General features: G+C 46.0%; 5 non-coding genes across 5 annotated transcripts; 3 read left to right on the forward strand and 2 right to left on the reverse strand.

The window, feature by feature from the left end:
* Positions 1–1783: 1783 nt before the first annotated feature.
* On the reverse strand, positions 1784–1865 carry trnas-aga (transfer RNA serine (anticodon AGA)). The gene has a single exon. It is a non-coding gene; the product is annotated as a tRNA-Ser (tRNA).
* Positions 1866–10616: 8751 nt separating this feature from the next.
* Positions 10617–10689, reverse strand: trnar-acg (transfer RNA arginine (anticodon ACG)). Its single transcript has one exon. It is a non-coding gene; the product is annotated as a tRNA-Arg (tRNA).
* A 1617-nt stretch (positions 10690–12306) lies between these two features.
* trnas-gcu (transfer RNA serine (anticodon GCU)) lies at positions 12307–12388 on the forward strand. Its single transcript has one exon. It is a non-coding gene; the product is annotated as a tRNA-Ser (tRNA).
* Positions 12389–16105: 3717 nt separating this feature from the next.
* LOC148637915 (U4 spliceosomal RNA) lies at positions 16106–16247 on the forward strand. The gene has a single exon (XR_015931155.1). It is a non-coding gene; the product is annotated as a U4 spliceosomal RNA (small nuclear RNA).
* Positions 16248–17581: 1334 nt separating this feature from the next.
* On the forward strand, positions 17582–17723 carry LOC148637916 (U4 spliceosomal RNA). Its single transcript, XR_015931158.1, has one exon. It is a non-coding gene; the product is annotated as a U4 spliceosomal RNA (small nuclear RNA).
* Positions 17724–19150: the final 1427 nt, after the last annotated feature.

Consider the following 19150-nt stretch of genomic DNA (forward strand, 5'->3'; position numbering starts at 1 on the left):
ACATACAGTAAAAAGCCTCAGGCACTGTGTTAGATGTGTTTTCAACGTTATATATGCGTTTATTAATGTCGTCGATTTTACGGTTGCAATTCGACGTTGATTATACGTCGAGGCGACGTATATTCCCGTATAGCCGTATTTTCGCCGTGAATATACTGTATTCGACGAATCAATGCCCACTGGGTAAACTCTTGAGCAAACTCTGAACCAGCTCTAAGGAAACTAATCCAATTAGACATTACTTTGACTCATCTTTTTACGCTCAGTGCTGGATTGCTCAAACTCCAGCTAGGGTTAGGGTTAGCATTCCCACGCTACTTAGACACTTTGTTTACGCTCAGTGCTGAATTTTGGGAACTTCAGGACGAGTGGGAATTTTCTCCTATCTGTCAATTCTGTTTTGTTTTGGAGACTCTTGGCTGCCTATGTTGTACAGTGCAGCGTGAAGGAAACATTTTCCAAAACTGTGTCAGCTCAAAAGTTGTAAGAAAACCTCTCCAGCTGCTTTAACTCTTCATTTTTGTCATTTAATGTGACACTCGATGTATAACTGGAGCCTCACATATGCAAATTGTGAGGCTCCAGTTCGACACCCAGTTCGACACCACTTTACAGTATATGACAAAAGCATGGCAGACTGTGCCGGACCGGCAGATAACTTCTGCTTATTTTTACCATATTAAACATTGGAAATCCAACCACTTGCATTTGTGACACTTGATTTTGGCTCCACCTAAGACACTCTTAAATCTTCAAACACTTTTCTCTTCTCCCGCAACACTCTTGTCTGTCGGCACTATGTGGCTGCGTTGCATGACAACCCATCTCACCACGGAAAGGAACCTAACAGCTTTGGTAAGAGAGGAGAAAAGGACCTGGGCTGTACGGGGCTCAAACCCGTGACCTTGGCATTATTAGCACCACGCTCTAACCAGCTGAGCTAACCGGCCTCACGACATCAATCCTCTCTGTGCTGCAAAAAATCGATCTCAGGGAATTTCTTTTGCCCTCCTTTGAATAGAAAGCCGTGTAATTCAGTGTACGGGCTTTCTCGTGCAGTTTCATGGTTCTTGTAACCCAAATCCTACACTGGCCTGAAGTGCCCCCCCATTTCACAGCATTTTTCAGCTGATTTAAAATGTACCTAAAGGAGAAGCATTATTGAAGACCATCAATTACCAAGAGCTTTTGTCAAAGGTTTTGGTGGTCATTTTTAATGACCACAGAGCGCTGTGACCTCGGTTTTACATCTCATCCAAAAGACAGCGCCCTTTTACAACACAGCATCTCCGTCACTATACTGGGGCATTGGGACCCGCACAGACCTCAGGGTGAGTGCCCCCCCGCCGGCACCATTAACACCGCTTCCAGCTGGAAGCTTTGTTTTTCCCTGTAGCTCACCCTCATTCGGGTACTGACCTGGCTCGCACCTACTTAGCTTCAGTGGGTTTGCAGTTGCGAGTTGCAAGGGGATGCAAGTGATGGAGCTGCTCGCTGCAAAAGCCACTGCATTGGCCGGGAATCGAACCCGAGCCTCCCACGTGGCAGGCAAGAAGTCTACCACCAATGCTCAGTGCCTGGGCCTTCAAAAAAGACGGTTTTTTGGTGCTCTGTGCAAAACGCGTCGACATCTGCTTCCAGATGCAAAATGTCATTCGCGGACGCTGAAGAACTTATTTCCAAGGCAGCGGGTACAAGCGATTGGGCGTTTTAAAACCACCAGGAACAGCAAGGAGGCGCGCTTCTTTGCTTGCGCCGGAACACACCGACTGGAGGCGGACAACGTAGTCGGCAGGATTCGAACCTGCGCGGAGAGACCCCAATGGATTTCTAGTCCATCGCCTTAACCACTCGGCCACGACTACAGCAAGCCCCGCCGCCGCTGCGTTGTTGCTACAATCTTACCTGGATCGCGAGGCGCCGGCGGAAGCCTATTTCAAAGTCGTTCTCCGTTTCAAAAAAACATTTCCAAAATACAAGCCTTGCAGACAGACACGCCTCAGAGGACTTAAGGGTGGCTTCATGTCGGAATGATAAAGTCTCCCCGTCCGGACATGAAAATGCCACTTTGTTACACACAAAAAAAGAATCAACAACAGAGAAATGCCCACAAGCATTTCAAAAGCCGCACCACGCCGCATTTGAAATAGCTCTTACATTAGTGGTAGACGCAGGAATCGCCTTTTTATTTACGCTCTTACCAACGCGATGGAAAGCAAAACAAAGCAAAGCAGAGCAAAACAAAACGAACAAACGAAAACCCTCACGTCCCGCACTTGCATATAACGCCGTTACGTGCCCAAGCGGTATTGTACGTCATCCTAGCACTGCACCCCGAGGCGTACGGCATATGGGAACGAACACACGCCACGAATCGTCTCGAATCGCTCCCTACAGCTGTAAGGCGCCTTAAAGCATGCACCCCCAATTTTCTTCTTTGCGCATCTGTGAAAGGTAAACTCTTGAGCAAACTCTGAACCACCTCTAAGGAAACTAATCCGATTAGACGTTACTTTGACTCATCCTTTAAGGGACCTTTCTTAATTGGAGAAATCAATGATTTCAAATGAATTCTGTATGCGTTAAAAGACAGCTATACACAGAAAACATGCAGGACACTGCTCATGATGTTTCCCGAGCCGAAACAGTGTGTTTTTCCAAGCCATCTGACAAAGCCCGCCCACTGAAAACTGCAGCAGATAGTGTAAAGACGTTCAACTTTGTAACTACTGCACGCACAGGAAGCAGAATAAATTCCTCTTTTCAAACTGTCAAAGGTTTGCTTTGCGAACGCTGCAGGACATCGCACAATCTCTTTTGAACGGGGACAAACGATTTCTTATGAGGCGCACTAAGTACAGACGTTTAAAAAGCTCCACTCATGCCGACGATGCAGCATGAAGAAGCGCAACCTAACGTTTGCATTCCTAGCACTGTTGCAACCTAGCACTGTTGCATTCCGCCTATCAGTAGCTAAGAGAATATAATTTAAGGCTCTTGTTAATGCTGTTTCAGAAACCAGACTGAAATTTCTCAAGTATATTATTTGAATCCAGATACGATTGACGTTGGGCAACAACTATTCTCTCAAGACTTTAAGATTGAAATGGGACCTTTGAGACAGGCCTGTAGTTTTTAAGAACTTGTGGATCCAAATTTGACTTCTTAAGGAGCGGTCTAACAACCGCTACCTTAAATTGATCAGGTACAACGCCTGACGCAAGCGATGTATTCATCATACTAATTATAGGTCCTGCCAGTCCTTCAGGGGAATCTTTGACTAGCTGAGTGGGGATGGGATCTAGCGAACAGGTGGTTGACTTTGTCTTACGTCTGTGTTCATGAGTCCACCATAAGAAGAAATCTGAACAGGAGTGGTGATCATGCGAGGTCACCACGGAGGAAACCACTGCTCTCCCCCCAAAAAAAAACACCACTGCCCCTCTCAAGTTTGCTAAAGACCACATGGATGTTCCACAGCAACTCCTGGAACAATGTTCTGTGGACAGACGTGACAAAAGTTGAACTTGTTGGTAAATGTGCACAGCATTATGTTTGGAGATAACAAAACTCTGCATACCAACTCCAAAACCTCATCCCACCTGGGAAGCATGGCGGATGCTGTACGGCTTGCAATCATTGAGGGACCGATGAATTCCAAGATGTATTTGGAAATTCTACAGCAGAATGTCAGGGTGTCTGCCTGTGATCTAAAACTCGAAAGACGCTGGGTCATGCAACATGACAAAAATAAAGGAGTACATCAACAACAGAGTGGCTGAAACAGAAGAAATTCCGTATTTTGGGATGGCCAAGTAAGAGTCCTGACCCCAATCCCATTGAAGTGCTGTGGCGTGATCTGAAGCAGGCCGTTCAGCGCAAGACATCCCAAAAATATACATGAACTGAAACAGTTTTGCATAGAGGAATAGGCCAAAATACCTCCTAACCGCTGCTCAGGTCTGACCAGCCGCTACAGAAAGTGGGGGTTGAGGTTTTTGTCAATAAAGGAGGTTCCACTAGCTCCTTAATATAAGGGTTCACGTACTTTTTCCATCAATGACCTTGATTGTTTAAACCATTTGGTCAATAAAGAAACAGCAATGTCAAATGTTGGGCGTGTGTTGTTTGTGAAATCAGACTCTCTTTATTAATTATTATGACTTAGATAAAGATAAGATCACATGTTAGGAGCCATTCATGCAGAAATCCACATCATTCCGAAGGGCTGTTTACAAAAGTTTTTCTCCCAACTGTATGTGAGAGAAAAGCAGAGACGCTCACTGAGTAAGGTGGGGTTGCAGCTTCACAAATCACAAGGACATTTGTACACTCAAAAAGGGACAGGAGCACCCCAGATGGGACTCAAACCCACAATCCCTGGCTTAGGAGGCCAGTGCCTTATCCATTAGGCCACTGCGGCACACTGAGTGGGGTCGATCACGCTGATGAAGAGCCAGTTTTTTTTTTTCCTTTGCTTTTTCAAAGGGATCCCCAAAATTAGGGAAGTTAGGCAGCAGAAGGTTTACTGTGACCTGAGAAGGACCGGCATCCAATCACGGTAGTACACACACACACGCTCTCACTCATCTGAGCTACACGGCTACCAAGATGATCTCAGTTGCGCCGAGCTGGTACGGAACATATTGAACTGATCGACGGCGAATTGTCTCTCAGACAGGCTTTTCACCTCTGAGCTCCCTGACTAACAGTGATCAGCTAGGTAGTGAAACAGTCAGCTGCTTCTAAACCTTAAACAGCTGCATCTCGGCGCTTCCACGGAGAGATGATTTGAAAGCCGAACATCGCCCATTGGGAACACCTTACTATCACTAGTTTAAGAGACTCTTAAGGTCTTGCAGAGGTGCCTGTCTAATAGCATGCGCTTTTCAAGCTATAGGTGTTTAGGCTGAGGCAGAATGCCTGTTAAGAAAATGTTTTTCTAAAGGGGCCTCGCACTCTTTTCCAAGCAATGGTCACCATCCCCACCGAGTGTCACAACGTAGTCATGTCCTAGGATGTCACCTGTTAGTCTCCATTTGTCTGCCACCAACACTTTAGGTTACGGGGTCACAACTGCACCCCGGAGAGCAGAGGAGCCGTTGTCGTTCTGGCGGCGCAGATTGGGCTGAAGGTGGGGCGCTTGAATCTCGCTGTTGGAGGCCGTCTGAAACTGACCCAAGCCTTTCCCTTGAATTAAATGTAAATAAATAAATGAACCCCAGATGCACATGGAATCAATCACGTGTTTCCTTTGAGCCGTTTCAAAGACTGCTCCAGAGTTTACCTTGCACAGATGCGCAAAGATTAATGATGGGGGTGCACGCTTCCAGGCGCCTTACAACTGTAGGGACTGATTAGAGACAATTCGTAGCGTGTGTTCGTTTCCATATACGCCCCGTGTTGCAATGGTAGGATGAAGTCAAATACGGCTTGGACGCGTAACGGCATTCTATCCAACTGCAGGACTTGAGGGTTTTTTGTGCTTTGTTCTGTTTTCGTTGACATCGCATTCGTAAGAGCGTCAAAAAAAGGCAATTCCAGCATCTAACACGAATAAAAGGGCTATTGAAACTGCAGGGCTGCGCAGCTTCTAAAATCCTTGCACACAATTCTCCGTTATTGTTACTTCCTTCTTTCTGTCTAACAAAGTTCCCTTTTCCTGACCGGACGGGGAGACTTTATCATTCCAACTTGAAGCCAGCCTTAAGTCCTCTGAGGCGCATTTGTCTGCTAGCATGCATTTTGTGAAAGTTTTTGTTGTTGTTGTTAAACGGAAAGCGACTTTGAAAAAGGTTTCCGCCGCTGCCCGGCAATCTATGTTAGACTGCATCAAGAAGGCAGTGGCGGCGACGGCGGCGGCGCGCGCTGCAGCCGTGGCCGAGTGGTTAGGGCGATGGACTAGAAAGCCGTCGGGGTCTCCCCGCGAAGCTTCGAGTCCTGCCGCCTACGGTGTCGTCGTGTGTCTGCGCAACAAAGGAAAACCACCTGTTTCGCTTTTCCCGCAACTTTTAAAACGCGAATGATCTGGATTTCTACATGATTGGCTCTTAAAATGTGATCTGATCTTCATCTGACGCATAATAATCAATAAAGACAGTCTTGTTTAACAAACAACACACACAACATTTTACATTGTCAATTCAGTTCAAATCAATGCAAGTTGTTAAGAGCCTTGTGTCTAATATGCCACCTAGGTTACGTGCTGTCTCTTTGAGGCAAATGTTTAAATCCTCTGAGTTAAGTGCTGAAGTTATAGTAGTCCTATCAGTATTGTTGCCTCCGATCAACAGATCCTCAGTTTTCTCAGAGTTGAGTAACAAAAAGTTTTCACACATCCAAGTCTTATCTTCATTAATGCATTTAACTAAACTGATAATAGAAGAGTTGTCGTTTGGTGTGAACAAAATGTTTATTTGAGTGTCATCAGCATATGAATGAAAGTTCATATTATTTTTTCGTATTATCCTACCTAGCAGCAGCATGTAGAGAGAGAGAGCAATATTGGTCCCGGCACTGATCCGTCTGGTACCCCAAATTGAACTGGTGACGTTGATGAAGCAGTACAATTATTAGATATTTGAACATAATGAAAACGATGAGTAAAATGTGAAGTAAACCACTGAAGGACGGTTCCAGATAAGCCAACCTCAAACTCAAGCCTGTGTAACAAAACAGAGAGGTCAACCGTGTCAAAGGCAGCTCTAAGATCTAGAAGCACAAGCACTATTGCATTCCCCACATCAGTAGCTAAGAGAATATCATTTACGACTCTCGTTAATGCAGTTTCAGAAAGCAGACTGAAATTTCTCAAGTATATTATTTGAATCCAGATACGATTGACATTGGGCAACAACTATTCTCTCAAAACTTTTAGATTGAAATGGGACCTTTGAGACAGGCCTGTAGTTGTTAAGAACTTGTGGATCCAAATTTGACTTCTTAAGGAGCGGTCTAACAACCGCTACCTTAAATTGATCAGGTACAACGCCTGACGCAAGCGATGCATTCATCATACTAATTATAGGTCCTGCCAGTCCTTCGAGGGAATCTTTGACTAGCTGAGTGGGGATGGGATCTAGCGAACAGGTGGTTGACTTTGTCTTACGTCTGTGTTCATGAGTCCACCATAAGAAGAAATCTGAACAGGAGTGGTGATCATGCGAGGTCACCACGGAGGAAACCACTGCTCTCCCCCCCAAAAAAAACACCACTGCCCCTCTCAAGTTTGCTAAAGACCACATGGATGTTCCACAGCAACTCCTGGAACAATGTTCTGTGGACAGACGTGACAAAAGTTGAACTTGTTGGTAAATGTGCACAGCATTATGTTTGGAGATAACAAAACTCTGCATACCAACTCCAAAACCTCATCCCACCTGGGAAGCATGGCGGATGCTGTACGGCTTGCAATCATTGAGGGACCGATGAATTCCAAGATGTATTTGGAAATTCTACAGCAGAATGTCAGGGTGTCTGCCTGTGATCTAAAACTCGAAAGACGCTGGGTCATGCAACATGACAAAAATAAAGGAGTACATCAACAACAGAGTGGCTGAAACAGAAGAAATTCCGTATTTTGGGATGGCCAAGTAAGAGTCCTGACCCCAATCCCATTGAAGTGCTGTGGCGTGATCTGAAGCAGGCCGTTCAGCGCAAGACATCCCAAAAATATACATGAACTGAAACAGTTTTGCATAGAGGAATAGGCCAAAATACCTCCTAACCGCTGCTCAGGTCTGACCAGCCGCTACAGAAAGTGGGGATTGAGGTTTTTGTCATAAAGGAGGTTCCACTAGCTCCTTAATATAAGGGTTCACGTACTTTTTCCATCAATGACCTTGATTGTTTAAACCATTTGGTCAATAAAGAAACAGCAATGTCAAATGTTGGGCGTGTTGTTTGTTAAATCAGACTCTCTTTATTAATTATTATGACTTAGATAAAGATAAGATCACATGTTAGGAGCCATTCATGCAGAAATCCACATCATTCCGAAGGGCTGTTTACAAAAGTTTTTCTCCCAACTGTATGTGAGAGAAAAGCAGAGACGCTCACAGAGTAAGGTGGGGTTGTAGCTTTGCAAATCAAAAGGACATTTGTATGCTCAGAATGGGACAGGAGCACCCCAGATGGGACTCAAACTCACAATCCCTGGCTTAGGAGGCCAGTGTCTTAGCCATTAGGCCACTGGGGCACACTGGGTGAGGTCGATCATGCTGATGAAGAGCCAGTTTTTTTTCCTTTGCTTTTTCAAAGGGATCCCCAAAATTAGGGAAGTTAGGCAGCAGAAGGTTTACTGTGACCTGAGAAGGACCGGCATCCAATCACGGTGGTACACACACACACGCTCTCACTCATCTGAGCTACACGGCTACCAAGATGATCTCAGCTGCGCCGAGCTGGTACGGAACATATTGAACTGATTGACGGCGAATTGTCTCTCAGACAGGCTTTTCACCTCTGAGCTCCCTGACTGACAGTAATCAGCTAGGTATTGAAACAGTCAGCTGCTTCTAAGCCTTAAACAGCTGCATCTTGGCGCTTCCACGGAGAGATGATTTGAAAGCCAAACATCGCCCATTGGGAACACCTTACTATCACTAGTTTAAGAGACTCTTAAGGTCTTGCAGAGGTGCCTGTCTAATAGCATGCGCTTTGCAAGCTATAGGTGTTTAGGCTGAGGCAGAATGCCTGTTAACAAAATGTTTTTCTAAAGGGGCCTCGCACTCTTTTCCAAGCAATGGTCACCATCCCCACCGAGTGTCACAATGTAGTCATGTCCTAGGACATCACCTGTTAGTCTCCATTTGTCTGCCACCAACACTTTAGGTTACGGGGTCACAACCGCACCCCAAAGACCAGAGGAGCCGTTGGCGTTCTGGCGGCGCAGATTGGGCTGAAGGTGGGGCGCTTGAATCTCGCTGTTGGAGGCCGTCTGAAAATGACCCAAGCCTTTCCCTTTGAATTAAATGTAAATAAGAAATGAACCCCAGATGCACATGGAATCAATCACGTGTTTCCTTTGAGCCGTTTCAGAGACTGCTGCAGAGTTTACCTTGCACAGATGCGCAAAGATTAATGATGGGGGTGCACGCTTCCAGGCGTCTTACAACTGTAGGGACTGATTAGAGACAATTCGTAGCTTGTGCTCATTTCCCTCTATTCCCCGTGTTGCAGTGGTAGGATGACGTAAATTCCTGCTTCGACACGTAACGGGATTATAATCAAGTGCAGTAGCTGAGGGCTTTAGTTTTGTTTCGTTTTCCATGGCGTTCGTAGGCGCGCAAATCAAAGGCAATTCCTGCGTCTAACACGAATGTAAATGCTTTTGAAAGTGCAGTGTGGTGCAGCTTGTAAAATCCTTGTCCACATTTTTGGTTTGTTGATGTTTTTTCTGTCTGCCAAAGTTGCATTTTGACATCCGGACTGGGGGACTTTATCATTTGAACGTGAAGCCAGCCTTAAACCCTCTGAGGCGTGTCTGTCTGCCGGCACGAATCTTGTGAAAGGTATTTTTTTTAACGGAGAGCAACTTTAAAAAGGTTTCCGCAGCCAAATCGCAGTCCGTGTTTGATTATAGGAGGAATGCGGCGGCGGCGAGCTCGCATTTGTCGTGCTCGAGTGGTTAAGGCGATGGGCTCGAAATGCGTTGGGGCTTCCCCGCGCAGGTTCGAAACCTGCCGACTCCGGCGTCTGCCGCACGTCGCCTTGTGCCTGCGCGGCAGAGGCGAAGTGCCGCTTTTCCTTTCCTGGTACTATAACAACGCGAAATCGCTTGGACCCGCTGCCATGGAAATCAATTCTTCAGATAACTACACATTTTGCGTTCGCACCTCTGGTGCTCTACTTATGCCTTTGAAAACCTAATGAATAAAGCTGAAAGAACCGACACGATATGTAGGTGCCGGTAAAGCACGCAGTAAAGAACTGTTAACAGCAAGGGTTTCAGTGGGTTAACTGAGGAGAAGGCGTGATCGCTAATTGTTGACTTTTTATTTGGTGTTAGAAACACTGTTACTGTGCATGACGTGCAACAAATGTAGCCACAGAAATTGCATCACGCTTTCATGTATGCTATTGCAGACACCAACGTTGCCTAGATAGAAAACCGAAATAGCCGTGGGTTTGCTTGCTGGTCTGAAGGATCTCTCTTCGAATCTCTATCATTTGTCAATGGAAGTAAAAGGCGCTGCAATCTCATACGTTCAGAATCAAACCCGCAGCTGTTGTTCGACTTTACTTCTTGACTAATTACAACTGAGTGTCGCATGAGCAGTTACATAAACTTGTCTGGTATATTTGAACACAAATGCCGTTCTTCAGTTAAAACTAACAGTACATTGTCAGGGACATTCAGTTCTATACAAACAAGAGAATATTTCTACCGTTCATGTGGACTACGTGTTGACTTACTGATCGGAATAATTGAAAGGTTCGGGCTCATAGCCGATGCAGTGCGTGCTAATTAGAACAGCAACGCTGAGCCCAGGTGTTTTTCTAAAGCTGTCAGGTGCAGTTCATTTACATGAAGGAAATCTCTTACTGGGTACGATTACAATGCAGTAAGTAGCACAGACTACTTAGGGAGCAGCCCGATGCGTTTAAAAACGACCCGAGCCAGGCAGGAGTCGAACCTGCAATCTCCTGATCCGTAGTCAGACACGTTATCCATTGCGCCACTGGCCCTGGTGTGACACTGCAGGACTGTAACCCAGTGAGATCAGCACTGCAACTAGTAAAATATTACCCCCGGTCCATTCTTTTCCAAAAGTGAGAAACACCTGTTTTCTACATTTTGTCTGTTTTAAAACCATATCTCTTTAAACCAAACCAAGAGTTTGTCTTTTGCACTGATATTCTGATTCATTTCGATTTCAAAGAAAAAAAAACATTATCTTCCAAAGCATCATAAAATTTTCCATTCTTCCAGACTCTACTTCTCTCTTGTAGTAGTATAGCAGACCTTTCCAGGTGAGCAGATCACAGAGTCCGAAATGAGCTTCCTCCATCAAGCAAAGTACCTGAACATGACTCTGTCTTCATAAAAGCGCCCCTGTAATAAAGAAATTAAATCCGAAATCAAGAGGGCAGTTGCCTACTGAAGTTCAAGAAGTCATCAATTTTAACCTAGCAACACATTAAAGGCTGCATCTATACAAGTACGATTCTAGAAATGCTCACCAGATTACGTTTTAAGAAGGAACTGCGCCTCAGGTTCCGCCGAGATCTTAACTTGGATGGCAGGATTCAGAGTCCGGAGTGCGGACTGATGGCGCACGGAGGGTCCACATACTGTGGATCCCTCAGTTTTCTTCCGCGTGTTTAAACCGCCAGCGTGTGACTCCCCTGTCCCCGTGACCTCATTGCTTTGCTCTCGCCTCTGTGCAGCTGAGCCTGACTCATGGTAAAGTGGAAAAAAATATGCCCTCATCGTGGGATTTACTCTGGATCGAGGATAGATGTCACCTTTTTATCGTTGAACAGGATGTATGTGATGTGGCGACTAGGTTCAATTTTGTATCCTTTTAAAAGATTAAGGACTGGGGTGAGCGTGATTTACCACCCTTTCAGCTAAGAACCCGACATGAGCACCGTTTAAGCTGCATAGACTCGGTCGTTTAACTCTTCTCCATTAGCAGGGTTAAGGTTAAAGAAAAAAAACATTGCTGACTTCTTTTTTTTTGCCAGCCGCTAGCGCTGATTAGCAATGTTTGTATTTCATGTTTTGCAAGTTCCATCCATTTTAAGAAAAACAAGTCGCGTTAAAGACAGGAAACTTGCATTTAATTAAGTCTAGCCGTAGGCGGTTGTCTGTAAGGACCAGTTCTGTTCGAGAAGACAGAACAAAGAAGGCACCACTGGGATTCGGACTCAGGATCTCCTGTTTAAGAGACAAGCGCTTTAACCAACTAAGCAATGGCTCCCCGGTAGTGTTGTCCTTTTGCAGCCACTTGGACACACCACTCAGACACATCTGCATTCGGTGTGTGCTCCGCCTGCTCGCTGAGCAAGTTGCCACCTTTACATACAATAGCAACATCGACACCAAGAGAAAGGATGACAAATGGCTTTTATCTGGAACTTTTCATGTCCAAGGAGCTCAATGTGCTTTCTGTGTACAACAGGGCCACTGAACTCCACACTGGCCACCGAACCACAGTAGTGGCTTGCTGGCTTGACATCTCCCAAGGAAAATGTTGAAATCGCATGTGGAACAGGAAAATGACCCTCGAGTATGTGGGAAAAAAAAGAAAAAGATCAACTGGAGTGCGCCAACCCATGTCAGGACAGCCCAGTTTTGTCGACGAGGTGGCCGAGTGGTTAAGGCGATGGACTGCTAATCCATTGTGCTCTGCACACATGGGGTCGAATCCCATCCTTGTCACTCTCCATGTCTGACATGTGTGCCCGTGTGCCTTTGGCCCTCCTGTTGTTTGCTCCAGTACTAGAGCCGTACATTTCCTAGCGGTGGCTGAACATGGTATAGTAGGCTAACGTTGGTATCGAGCAGTGGTAGTAACAGTATTTACGTGCCGCTGCTGCCAAGTGGCTCTGGGTTGAGACCGCGTTTTCACTTACTTGCAGCACAAACGGAGAAAGCGATTTTTGACAGTCTCTCGAGAGACTGCGCTAGGTGTTTAGGGATAGACTTTGTCAGTTCCCCCTGGGATGATGGCCTCTCAAATAGTTTGTGATTCCTCTAGATGTTTATACAGTAGAAGCCTGCTTCGTGGCTTAAATCCAAGCTAAGGAAACGAGTTAGAGGTCTGATGCAGAACTGCGAATTCAATGAAGGGGAACACTACAGTACATTGCACTGTATGTGTGAGGAAAGCTGCCCCCTTCTGTTCCTTGTCGACCGAACAGAGGACTGTAAAGGATACCGCCAAGAAACTTTAGGATGCTGGTTGGAATCCAGCTCCAAAGAAGCCCCTTTGGGTGTTATGTAATCAAAAAGTAAGAACAGAGAATCTCCCTTTGATCAAAAGCGCAACAGAACTGTTTTCCGTGGAGCAGGTTTCAGACCCGTAGACCTGTTTTATTTGTAGGGCAGGGTGATTCCCAAACGCGAATCTCCTGTTTTAGAAATGCTTTGGGCGGCGTGAAGTGAAAATAAGAAGTGGGCTCCAGATGCACATGGAAGCAATCAAGTGTTTCATCCGAGCTGTTTCAAAGACTGCTCAACAGCTTTCCTTTTACAGAGGCCCAACGATTAATGATGGGGGTGCACCCTTCAATGTGCCTTACGACTCTAGGGAGTGATTGAGACGATTCGTAGCGTGTGTTCATTTCCCTCTATTCCCCATGTTGCAGTGGTAAGATGACGTATATTCCTGCTTCGACACGTAACGGCATTATAATCAAGTACAGGAGCTGAGGGCTTTTGTTTTGTTTCGTTTTCTATGGCGTTCGTAAGCGCGCAAAACAAAGACAATTCCTGCGTCTAACACGAATGTAAATGCTTTTGAAAGTGCAGTGTGGTGCAGCTTGTAAAATCCTTGTCCACATTTGTGGTTTGTTGATGTTTTTTCTGTCTGCCAAAGTTGCATTTTGACATCCGGACGGGGAGACTTTATCATTTGAACGTGAAGCCAGCCTTAAACCCTCTGAGGCGTGTCTGTCTGCCGGCATGTATCTTGTGAAAGGTATTTTTTTTTTAACGGAGAGCGACTTTAATAAAGTTTCCGCAGCCACCTCACACTCCGTGTTAGATTATAGGAGGAATGCGGCGGCGGCGAGCTCGCTGTAGTCGTGGCCGAGTAGTTAAGGCGATGGATTTGAAATCCATTGGGGACTCCCTGCTCAGGTTCGAATCCCGCCCACTACGGCGTCTGCCGCACGTCACCTTGTGCCTGTGCGGCAAAGGCGAAGTGCCGCTTCTCCTTTCCTGGTACTATAAAAATGCTACATCGCTTGGTCCTGCTTCCATGGAAAGCAGTTCTTCAGGTAATTCTACTCTCTTACCAAAGCTGTTAGGTTCCTTTCCGTGGTGAGATGGGTTGTCATGCAACGCTACCACATAGTGCTGTAGCGGCAATGCTTGTTAATAAGACAGAATTAAGCGTTGGTATGCTCCTAAAAGAGGCCCCATCTCACCCTCCATCTCTGTGGTGCAGCCACAGAGAAATAATTCATGCGAGCTGATTTAAGAGTGTTTTCTTGTGATAAGAAGCAAGCTCCCAGACGGGGATGCAATTAGCTGAGCCTGGCTATCATGATCAATGGTCATCCATTGGCGCCTATCAGTCTAGGGAGTGCCGAATGGACATCTGGACTGCATTCCTAAGTGTCAAGAGTAAGTGACTTATATCTCACCTTGACCAACCAATCAGGGACTGGCAGGGCGTGGTAATACCACGTGGGTCTCCAATGCCCGCCAAACTCTCAACCAATCAGCACACATCTGGGTCTTGATCAAAAAGGGAGCGCAAGCTCAGTTCTGGGCTCTCCTTGGCCATTTTCGCGCATCCTCAGAGACAATCACGTGACAACTGCCGTTGTCTGCAAAAGGACTTGGACTTTGTTCAAAGCGCGAGGCCGAGGATCCCGTACGTACTCAGAATTCTACTAACGTGAATGCTCCGCTTGATCAACGGCAGCCTACAGTTGGACCCTCGTCGACAACCTGAATAGCTTATTCAGAAGCAGCGCTGGACCGGGAACGAACCAGTTTCTTCCCAGGCAAAAGAGTGACTTGTGAGGACTCGCGGTCACACTCTGTGCATAGAGACTTTCTACTAGCCAGCCGGACTGCTGGTAGATCCCCTCGGAGCAACGACTGCCCTGCGCGCCGCAGTTAGATTCCTCCGCCCGTCCTACTCCGAGCTGCACCTTGACTGGCTGGCCGGTAGCCAGAGGACGCCGACACAACGCCCATTGGACAACCGCTGGAACAGAGGCTGCAACATAGCCTGTCAGCTGGTTTGGTGTTCGTGCCGGGAAACTCCAAATCCAAACACAATGGATAAGTAAACCCCATGTTCTACATTGCGTCTCGAGAATTTAATTGTACCTCAACACAAGTTGTTATCAATTTAATTCATGAGTAATGTATTTACTTCCGAGTTTAGAGTAACAGTGGGTAATAACACTGATTAGCGATTTGGTAACCGAACGATATATTGACATATATTCTCTGTTGTGTATCTCTTTGTGTTTGCATCTCTTCGAGATTATATACCTTGTATATTGATAACCCTCACCGTAAGGTCTGCCTCTCGTATCCAGGCAGACTAGTATATGTTTGGTGCACAGTTATATTAATAAATGTATCCCGTGTATTGAACCCGTGTGTGTGCGTTGTTAGTTGTTCTGACGATTGATTTTCTAAAAGCCCCAACGAACAACCTCGTGATTACTGCTACAATTAATAATTGTCTCAGTAAACCCATCAAAACCTCTACAGTGCCGACAGACAAGTGTGTTGCGAGAGAAGAGAAAAGTGTTTGAAGATTTAAGAGTGTCTTAGGTGGAGCCAAAATCAAGTGTCACAAATGCAAGTGGAAAGATTTCCAATGTTTAATATGGTCAAAATAAGCGGAAGTTACCAGCTGGTCCGGCACAGTCTGCCATGCTTTTGTCATATACTGTAAAGTGGTGTGGAACTGGGTGTCGAACTGGAGCCTCACCATTTGCATATGTGAGGCTCCAGTTATACATCGAGTGTCACATTAAATGACAAAAATGAAGAGAGTTAAAGCACCTGGAGAGGTTTTCTTACAACTTTTGAGCTGACACAGTTTTGGAAAATGTTTCCTTCACGCTGCACTGAACAACATAGGCAGCCAAGAGCCTTTTACTAAAGATTTCCATGGAGAGGAGCATGAATGAGTTCCATACAATTTTTGTGCTTCCCTGCCTTCGGGTGGGGCGCAGCTGGGCTGGTCAAAGAGAGAAAACAAAATCGCTCACAATCGCTCTTATTATGGCGACTGTGGCCGTCTGCTCTGTGAGTCCTCGGTCTCCGCCTGTCTGATTGGCGCTCTTTTCTTTGGGGGGCGGGAAGTGTCCGGCCCCAAATATGAAGCGTTACAGCAACGACATGCCATGAGACGATTGATAACGATTTCCATAGGATCCCCGCGGTTGCCTGGCAACCGTCAGCTTTGCGCAGTGGCAGTATCGTAGCCTGTGAGGTATAGCCGAGGCGCGATTATTGCTAGTTGAAAACTTTTCCCAATACCCCGCTTCCGCCGGTTTGCAATACAATCGGCGAAAACAATTTTCGACAGTCTCGTCAGAGACTGAGCAAGGTGTTTAAAGACAGATTTTGTCATGGTAACATCATGGTAGAAAGAAACAAGCTTCTTACGTCTCAACAGAAACGCTCTTTAGCTCTTTCAGCGTTATGCAGAGAACAGCGTCTGTCGAGATCACTTTTGAGTCAGCGCGAAACGCCGTGTGCTGTCAGTTTGATTTCATATTGCTCGTAGGGCGCCCGGCTTTTGTCTGTCAAACGTTAGGTTGCGCTTCTTCATGCTGCATCGTCGGCATGAGTGGAGCTTTTTAATTGTCTGTACTTGTCTTACTGCGCCCCATAAGAAATCGTTTGTCCCCGTTCAAAAGAGATTGTGCGATGTCCTGCAGCGTTCGCAAAGCAAACCTTTGACAGTTTGAAAAGAGGAATTTATTCTGCTTCCTGTGCGTGCAGTAGTTACAAAGTTGAACGTCTTTACATGATCTGCTGCAGTTTTCAGTGGGCGGGCTTTGTCAGATGGCTTGTAAAAACGCACTGTGTTTCGGCTCGGGAAACATCATGAGCAGTGTCCTGCATGTTTTCTGTGTATAGCTGTCTTTTAACGCATACAGAATTCATTCGAAATCATTGATTTCTCCAATTAACAAGGGACCTCCCTTTTTGAACCTGCGAGAAGCATTCTTTCAATGTAACAGATTTACTCCGAGGAAAGGCAGCATGACATTGAGAGTAGCTCAAGCTTTCAGCACCCGTATCGGGCTGCGTGTATGCAGACACCGCTCAGAATCCCCTGTAAGATTCTCCCTCACTTCCGTTGTGCAGTGCTTTACCTCTTTCAAAAGGCTTCACTTTCCTAGTCACATTCCAAGGCTCATCGAACCCGGGCTGTTTCCTCCAGCGGTATAGTATTGCAGTGAGACAGCACGATGCCTGCAAGACTATGTCACGCTAAACGCCACAAATTGTGTTTGTCCGTTCGTGTCAGTCGTCCTGCAGCCACGGGAAGTGGGACACAAACATGCTGCAATGCTTTCAGGACGTTAGGATTTGTTTATGCAACATCCGAGAAGAGTACTTGTGGCTTGAATGTGAACTGTACGTGCCCGCCCCCTTTCCTCTGTAGTGCATGAGTTCCTCCCGGCATGCCCTTCGTCATTGTTCTGTCATCTTGTATTTAAAGGGTTGTATTTCTGCTGCTGAAAATAAGCAACGGTTTTCTCACAACGCCCTTTGTTCCCGACGGAGCCCTTGTCTGTCATGAAATTCTTCAAAACCTCAAGCTAGAAGAAGACGACAAATATGAAGCGTTACCGCCACGACATGCCTTGAGACGATCGATAACGATTTCCATAGGATCCCCGCGGTTGCCTGGCAACCGTCAGCTTTGCGCAGTGGCAGTATCGTAGCCTGTGAGGTTTAGCCGAGGCGCAATTATTGCTAGTTGAAAACTTTTCCCAATACCCCGCTTCCGCCGGTTTGCAATACAATCGTCGAAAGCAATTTTTGACAGTCTCGTCAGTGCGTGACATAGTCTTGCAGGCATCGTGCTGTCTAACTGCAATACTATACCGCTGGAGGAAACAGCCCGGGTTCAATGAGCCTTGGAATGTGACTAGGAAAGTGAAGCCTTTTGAAAGAGGTAATGTCAACGCTTTTTTAACAGAGTACCAAAGAAGCGTCTTTTTTGAAGGCCTGGGCACTGAGCATTGTTGGTTCAGTGGTAGAATTCTCGCTTCTCACGCGGGAGGCTCTGGTTCGATTCTCAGCCAAAGCAGTGGCTTTTGCAGCGAGCGGCTCCATCACTTGCATCCCCTTGCAACTCGCAACTGAAAACCCACTGAAGCTAAGCAGGTGTGAGCCAGGTCAGTACCCGGATGAGGGTGAGCTACAGGGAAAAACAAAGTTTCCAGCTGGAAGCGGTGTTAATGGTGCCGGCGGGGGGGCGCTCACCCTGAGGTCTGTGCGGGTCCCAATGCCCCAGCATAGTGACGGAGACGCTGTGTTGTAAAAGGGCGCTGTCTCTTGGATGAGATGTAAAACCGAGGTCACAGTGCTCTGTGGTCATTAAAAATGACCACCAAAACCTTTGACAAAAGCTCTTGGTAATTGATGGTCTTCAATAATGCTTCTCCTTTAGGTACATTTTAAATCAGCTGAAAAATGCTGTGAAATGGGGGGTCACTTCACGCCAGTGTAGGATTTGGGTTACAAGAACTATAAAACTGCACGAGAAAGCCCGTACACTGAATTACACGGCTTTCAATTCAAAGGAGGGCAAAAGAAATTCCCTGAGTTCGATTTTTTGCAGCACAGAGAGGATTGCTGTCGTGAGGCTGGTTAGCTCAGTTGGTTAGAGCTAATAACACCAAGGTTGTGGGTTCGAGTCCCGTACGGGCCAGGTCCTTTTCTCCTCTCTTACAAAAGCTGTTAGGTTCCTTTCCGTGGTGAGATGGGTTGTCATGCAACGCTGCTACATAATGCCGACAGACAATTAAATGACAAAAATGAAGAGAGTTAAAGCAGCTGGAAAGATTTTCTTACAACTTTTGAGCTGACACAGTTTTGGAAAATGTTTTCTTCACGCTGCACTGTACCACATAGGCAGCCAAGAGTCTCCAAAACAAAACAGAATTGACAGTCATATAATGTCCATTAACCCCGGTTTTAAACACAGCATCATGTCTGCCATCATAAGAATATGAGTCCAATATTTTAGAATATAGTCAGAATGTCTTCTAACCTTACGTGTGGTGTCTTTAATCCCTATTGCTCAATGCATGATGTACGTACTGCATACATGTGTCTTGAGAATGAGGAATGGGCCCCTGAGACATTTACCTGTTTCACAAATGATCGTATTTTACTAGAAATTCTGTTTGGGATTCAGATGTGCATTCGGACAGCAATTCCTTTCAAGAAATGATACGTTCTGGATGAGGTCAAAGGTGC

Source organism: Lepisosteus platostomus, unplaced genomic scaffold (genome assembly GCF_059453375.1).
Source record: "Lepisosteus platostomus isolate fLepPlt1 unplaced genomic scaffold, fLepPlt1.hap1 Scaffold_104_H1, whole genome shotgun sequence".
In the NCBI taxonomy this organism is placed as follows: Eukaryota; Metazoa; Chordata; class Actinopteri; order Semionotiformes; family Lepisosteidae; genus Lepisosteus; species Lepisosteus platostomus.